Source organism: Camarhynchus parvulus, chromosome 23, assembly GCF_901933205.1.
Source record: "Camarhynchus parvulus chromosome 23, STF_HiC, whole genome shotgun sequence".
NCBI lineage: Eukaryota > Metazoa > Chordata > Aves > Passeriformes > Thraupidae > Camarhynchus > Camarhynchus parvulus.
This window is the reverse complement of record NC_044593.1, coordinates 1,905,763-1,913,515: the sequence shown is the minus strand read 5'-3', so window position 1 is coordinate 1,913,515 and position 7,753 is coordinate 1,905,763.

Genomic DNA, 7,753 nt, shown 5'->3' with positions numbered 1-7,753 from the left:
CTAGATTTGATTTCCCCTTTTAATTAATTTGTATTATTTACACAGTCACGGGAAATGTCTGCTGGGCAAAGGGCACAGGAGGTGACACTTTGGGGACACCAGCACAAGGGGACATCGCCAAGTGCCACCACCCCAGGCAGGGATAAAAGGCACAGGAAAATCCCTCTGGAATGAGGGATGGGGTTTTTTGGGAGGTGCCAATGGGATGAGGAGGGTGGGGATGCAGGAATTGTCCCCTCCAGCCCTGCAAACATCCCTGGGAGGGAGAGGAGTGGTGGATTTGTCTTTCCAAACCAGCTGTGGGTCTGCTGGTGGATAAAACCAGCACTGGGAGATGAAAGAAACAACGGGAAGGGTTCCACTGATTGGTGAATGGAAAAAGAGATTTGATTTTACAGATAAAATTTAGGTTTGCTGATAAATTAGACATTGAAAGATGAAAGAAACAACGGGGAAGAAAAACCCCTAAATTCCATAAAAATTAAAAATTGGAAGGCAGGGTTGTGCATTAGAGGGGAATCTTTGGGATCAGGCGTTCTGGGAAGTCTGAACCTCTCAAGTACCTCAGAAATGGGGAAAGAGAGAAGGGAAATGCAGCTGGGAAATTGGGATAAAAAGGAGGCTGCGTCCTCCAAAAATTGGAGAGATCCCAGGGGAATGCCCCATGGCCTCTGCCTTGATTGGAATGAAGTTCCAGGGCTCCTCTGTCTCCTTTTTGGACACAAACCTCTGGTGTTTGTGGATGGATTTTCCTGACAGAAGTGTCCAGGGCCGGGCTGGAGGGTTTGGAAGGAGCTGGGACAGGGGAAGGTGTCCCTGCCCTGAGGCTGCCCAGACCCAGCAGCTGCCGGATTTTCCTTTGGAATAATCCTGCCGAGATTTCCCTAATCCCTGAGTGACTCATCTGCTGCCCCATCCCTGCCCTAATTACCACAGCCCTCCTCAGCCTCTGCTCTCTCCCTGCTTTCCAGCAGAAAATTCCCAAATTTTCCTGTTTTTCCCATCCCTATCTCCCATTATAACCTCCCAAAAAATCCCCGTTTTCCAGAAGAAAAATTCCTGACTATTCCTACTTCTCTGCACCTGGCAATGCTCTTTGCCTCCCTTAATACCCCCCAAAAAAATCCTCATTTTCCAGCAGAACATTGCCAAGTTTTCCTGCTTTCCTAGATCTGGGAACATTCCCTGCCTCCCATTATTACCTCCCAAAAAATCCCCAATTTTCCAGCAGAACATTCCAGATTTTTCCTGCTTCTCCAGACCCGGGAAAACTCCTTGCCTCTCATTATTACCCCACAAATCCCTGTTTTCCAGAAGAACATTCCTGACTATTCCTGCTTCTCCACACCTGGGAATGTTCACTGCCTCTCCCCAAAAATCCCCATTTTCCAGCAGAACATTCCAGAGTGTTCCTGTTTTCCTAGATCCGTGAATTTTCCCTGCCTCCCATTATTACCTCCCCAAAAAAATTTGGGGGGTCTGGAATGGGAAACTGGGGAATGGAATGGGAAATTTGGGGTCTGGAATGGGAAATCAGGGAATGGAATGGGAAATTTGGGGTCTGGAATGGGAAACTGGGGAATGGAATGGGAAATTTGGGGTCTGGAATGGGAAATCAGGGAATGGAATGGGAAATTTGGGGTCTGGAATGGGAAATCGAGGAATGGAGTGTGAAATTGGGGTCTGGAATGTGGAATTTGGGTTTGGAATGTAAAATTTGGGATCTGGAACGTGGAATTGGGGTCAGGAATATGGAATTAGGGTCTGGAATGTGCAATTTGGGTTTGGAATGTAAAATTTGGGATCTGGAACATGGAATTGGGGTCTGGAATGTGGAATTGGGGTCTGGAATGTGGAATTAGGGTCTGGAATGTGAAATTTGGGGTCTAGAATACAGAATTGGGGTCTAGGATGGAATTAGGGCCTGGCTATGGAGGGGCCACTCCTCCAGGAGTTTTTGGTGGGAATACCTGGACATTTAACACCTGATGGATCAACGTGCCCACATTAAAGCCACAAACCCAACCCGAGGGTTACAAATTAGGGACCACAGGGGATTTGTTTTTCCAAAAGGCAAGGGGCTGAGCTGGCTGGGATGAATCCCAAATCCTGCTCCCAAGATTCCCACCCTCATCCCTTCCCTGGCAAACCAGGTCACCATCTGCTCTGCCTCCAGCCCCTGGCTCAGCAGCAGCTCCTGCCTCTGCAGGAGACCCAGGAGCGTTTCCCAGATTCCCACTCCAGCCCTGGCAATCAAGGACACGAGGGCAGGGATGCTGGCAGGCTGTGGGATAAGCAGGAATATCCATCACAGCCCTCAGGAGATTCCCAGTTCCCAGCTCCTGGAGGGGTTTTTCCCTGCTCTGATTCCCGGATTTATTTCCCATCTTCCACCCCGCAGCAAGCAGGCACAGAGGAGATCCCCCAGCCCTTCCAAACTCTGCAATTCCAGCCTCTGGAGGAAAATTTTCCAGGAATTTTCCAGCCTGTTTAACGGGAGGGAAAGGCTGGAAAAGCAAGAGCCAGGGAAAAGCTGCTGCCCCTCTCAGGGAGCCTCCCGGGCCTGGCTCCAGCCCTGAGCAGCTCCAGGCTGGCTCCTTTCCATCTCCTGCTGCTTCCTGACAGCCATTCCCAGGGAAAAAAAAAGCTGTTCCTGGATGTTTTACCTGGCCTGGCCCTCCCTGAGTGGCTCCTGCCTTGTCCCCATCAGTGGCACTGCCCTGAGAGCCGAGAGTGGCACGGTCCCACTGCCAGCAGGGATTTGGGATGGGATCCCAGTGGGTTCCATCCTCATCCTCCTGGATTCCTGGAGCCGGCTCTGGTTCGCGGGAGAATGGTTTAAAGCGCTGGGTTTGATCCCAAAGCTCCTCCCAGGGGTAGGGAAAGAATCAACAAACAAAAATATCCTGAATATCAGGAGAGGCTCGGGGGATGCTCAGGGAGCCTCTTCGTGCCCAGATGGAGCAGGAACTGGGATCAGCACTGCTCCCCTGTAAGGTGTCCTTCAGCTGGAATCCTTCAGCCCAGCTGGAATTCTTTATTCCAACTAGAACCCCTTTATTCCTACTGGAACCCCCTTATCCCAGCTGGAACCCCTTTATTCCAACAAGAACCCCTTTATCCCAGCTGGAATCCTCCCTGGAACACCCTCATTCCAGCTGGAATTCTTTTATTTCCTGCTACAGCCCTTTTATTCCACCTGGAACCCTTTTACTCCAGCTGGAATCATTGCTAGCACCCCTCACTCCAGGTGGAACCACATTGTTCCACCTGGAACCCCTTAATTCCATCTGTAACCTCTCTATTCCACCTGGAACCCCTTTATTCCACCTTTAATCCCTTTATTCCAACTGGAACCCCTTAATTCCACCTGGAACCCCTTTATTCCATCTGTAATCCCATTATCCCATCTGGAACCCCCATTCTCCCATCTGTAGCCCCTGTATTCTACCTGTATCCCCATTATTCTATCTTTAACCCCTTTATTCCATCTTTAATCCCTTTATTCCATCTGTAACCCAAATATTCCACCTGCAACCCCATTATTCCACTTTTTAACCCCATTATTCCCCTTGGAACCCCATTATCCCACCTGGAACCCCAATCTTATCCCCAACCCCTGGAACCCCTTTATTCCCCCATAATCACCTGTAACTCCATTAACCCCCTGGAACCCCATTATTCCACTTTTTAACCCCATTATCCCCCCTGTAACCCCATTATGTAACCCCATAATCCCACCTGTAACTCCATTATCCCACCTGTAACCCCATTATTCCACTTTTTAACCCCATTTTCCCACCTGGAACCCCCATCCCAGGTGCCCACAGGCAGCAGCTGTCCCCACTCCCCCCCCCCGAGGGTGACACTTTCCCATCCATCCCTGCATCCCGCCGGTTGCCGTGGCAACGCTTTGGGAAGCAGGGAGGTTCGTTATCAGTTTCTCTATGGAATTAAAAAAAAAGAAAGAACAAAAATCCCTTGGATGAAATTTTGTTTTCTCCCCGCTGCCTGAAATGCCCCGGATTTGTCCCTGACCCTTCTGTGCCTGTGGATTATCCAGGGCCACTTCCCAAAGTGAATTTTCTGAGGGCGTTATGGGAATTCTGAGGGGTTATGGGAATCCCCACGATCAACTCATGCCAGCCTCGGGAATAAAGCGCAGAGAGCTGGGAAAAAAAAGCCCCTCTGGGGCCATTCCCAAGGCTGGAGGAACGCGTGAATTGTTGTTAATTAAACAGCAATCAAGGGGAAAAAAACTTCCCCATGGGCTGGGATCAGTCCTGGTGAGCAATTCCAGAGAGGATGCAGAGCTCCAGGATGAATCCCAGAAACGCAGAGCAGCAGGTTTATGAGTCAGGCAGAGGGAGGGAGGTGAGAAAACCGGGAAGGAAACGCCAAACAAATGATAAATTCCCATTTTTCCCCCCAGTTTTTTGTGGCTCTGCCAAGGCCCCTTCCCACGCGGGCCGATCCTTCCCCGGCATCCAGAGCTTTTCAGGATCCGTTCCCACCCTGCTGACTTGAGCCCTGCAGGATGGGGCTCCAGGAACGCTCCACAGGGAGCAGGGAGCGAGCAGGGATGGGGCAGGGATGGAGCAGGGATGGAGCAGGGAAGGAGCAGGGATGGAGCAGGGATGGAGCAGGGAAGGAGCGAGAAGGAGCAGGGATGGAGCAGGGATGGAGCAGAGAAGGAGCAGAGAAGGAGCAGGGATGGAGCAGAGAAGGAGCAGGGATGGAGCAGGGAAGGAGCAGGGATGGAGCAGGGATGGAGCAGGGATGGAGCAGAGAAGGAGCAGGGATGGAGCAGGGAAGGAGCAGGGATGGAGCAGGGATGGAGCAGGGATGGAGCAGAGAAGGAGCAGGGAATGAGCAGGGATGGAGCAGAGAAGGAGCAGGGATGGAGCAGAGAAGGAGCAGGGATGGAGCAGGGAAGGAGCAGGGATGGAGCAGGGATGTAGTAGGGATGGAGCAGGAACATCACACACAGCACTCTGCCCATCCCCTGGGCTTTCCCCTTCTCCCGGCCTTGCTCAATGGCAGCTCTGCCCCCTGCTCCAGGAATCCGCCCGTTTGTGGCTTTGTCCCCACAAGATAAACCCAGAGGAAAATGTCACCGGCTGCTCTGATCCCAAACACCCAGCAGCTCCAGACAATTCCAGAACAATTCCAGAGCCCACACAGCATCCATCCCAAACAGCGGGGCTGGGACAGCGAGGGACAAACCTGCTAAAGAGTTAAAATTGGATAAAATGATTTCTTATCTTTTATTTCAGAACGTCCTGGGCTGGTTGGAGGCTCTGGAATGAGCTGATCCTGATGGTTCCCTCCCTCCAATTCCAGCCTGGAATTCTCTGAAGTGATTCCTGCAGCTCTCATTGTGCTCATCAGCCTTAATTGCTCCAAAAGCAGCATTTTAAGGGATATAAATTCAATATAAAATAGAAATTAAATTTTAAAAAATTATAATAGAAATTAAATAGAAATAAGTAGTATCCAAACCCAGCATTTTAAGTGATATCAATTAAATAAGATATGAAATGTAAATTAAATAAGATAATTTATAATAAAATATAAATTAAATAGAAGTAAAATAGATAAAATTAAATAGAAATAAAATAGATAAAATTAAATAGATAAAATTAAATAGAAATAAAATAATATAAATTTAATTCCAGCGCCAGGAGCTGCCTGGATTTTGGTGGAAAAAAAATTATCCAGAGGAAAAAAGTGACTCCTATCACACAAGAATATCTCAGCTCCAATTAAGGGCCTGCTAATTTTACTCCTAAATAGCCTTTAATTAGCAGGACATTTCACTTTTAGGTGTGGTAATTAAAAAAAACCCAGACATTTGGAAAAACAAACAAGAGTTTGGTGTTAAAAACCAAAAAAAAAAGGTAAAAAAGAGGAACTGGAACTTCCAGTCTTCCCCTCCCCTGGGGTTTTATTCTTTCACAGCCAAGAGGGATTAAAAAATTGTTCTGGGAGTGGGAAAAATCTGATAAATGTTGGAAATCCAAAACCCATTTGCAAGGAGGAGATGTCTCTGATGGCAGCAGAGCAGAGCTGATCATTATCAGTGAAAACCCAGGGAAAAGAAACACTTAAAATTATTTAAATAAATTAAACAGCTCAACTTCTGTGAAAAAAAAATCCAGGAAAAAAAGCACCTGAAAATATTTAAATTAATTAAATAGATCAACAGTATTCCAGTGCTAAAAAAGGTGGAAATATTGGTATTCAGGACCCCCAAATTCCCCTATTTTTACCCCAAAACAATTCCCCCATTCAGGTGCTGCCAGGTCAAGCTTTGTCCAGAAAAGTTTTGGCAACAGCTCCTGGGAAAGGTCAGAGCTGTTGTTTGGGTTGGTTCAAGGTAAGTTTCCACTTTATTTATTTTTTTTTAAGAGATAAAAGAATTTTTAAAGAAAGAATTTTAAGAGAAATTTTAAAGAAATTTCAAAGAGTTTTTAAAAGAAATTTTAAAGAAATTTTTAAAGAATTTTTAAAGAGATAAAAGAAGAGAATTGTTCCTTTTTCCCCGTTAAAATCAGCTTTTCCCAGCAGCAATTCCAAACCACGGGGCACCAACTCTTGGAGATAATTAAACCCAATTAAAGGTGATTATTGACCATGAATGTGCTGCAATAAATGCATCGAGAGGCAGAGGAAAAAAAAAGAGATTTTACTGCAAGAACTTTATTGCACCAGGTTCAAGTGCTGAGCCAGGAGCTGCGCCTGGGGCACAGTGACACCCCCAGCTCCTGGGGACACCGGGACAATCTGCATTTCCCCCTCTAATTAAGGCTGGATATGATAATTAGGACATCATAAATCAAGAGGGGAATTAGGGGGAAGAATGTGAAGTTATACACGGAGCATTTAAAATGTGGTTTATTTTGCTGTTCTTCAGGAGGAGTTGGGGTTTGCATCCAGCTCAGCACCCTCCCCTCTCATCTGAATTCCAGAATTTGTCAAATTGGTTTAAAAACCAGGATACCTTTGGCTCAAAATTCCATTTATTTTTTTTTTTTTTGCAGAAAGGTTCATTGTTATTGACTCCTCAGGCTCTGAGGGTGGGAGGGGAAGGCAAAGGGCAGAATTGTGATTTCAGCACCATTTCCCTCCCTCCCCAGGGCAGCACCCACCCCAAAAAACACTTCCAGCTCTCCTTGATCCATGGAAAAATCGGAATATTCCACAGGGAGGAGGGAATTCAGCACAACCTGGAGGCAGGGACACACCTGGGAGGGTTTGGGGAGCTCACCTGAGGGGCTTTGACAAGCACTGACATTTTCTGGGTCAATTTATAAAATCTCTGCCAAGGCTGGAATTCCTAAAATCCATTTCTTGCGTTCTGGAAAGGCTCCTGCAGGAGTTTGGGAAAAGGAGAAATCCCAGGAAAGGAGGATGAGGAAGGGATGGGGATGAAACCTCACCTGTTGCAGGTACAGCCCAAAAAACAAAATTTCAAAATATCCTGAAGGAACAGGGCCTGAAACCTGGATCCAAACCCTTCTAAAGCTGGGTATTTTGGGAAAAAATATGGATATTATGGAGAAAAATACGGATATTATGGAAAAAATATGGTTATTATGGAAATTTACCCAGGAGAACGTCGAAGATCACTCCTGGGGCAGGGAACTACGAAAATGTGTCTGATAAAAGCAGCCTGGCCTGCTTCTAAAATCCCTTAATTTATTCACTGGCAGCCCCATAAAAGCCAAAGTTTTAGGGTTTGCTGATGAAG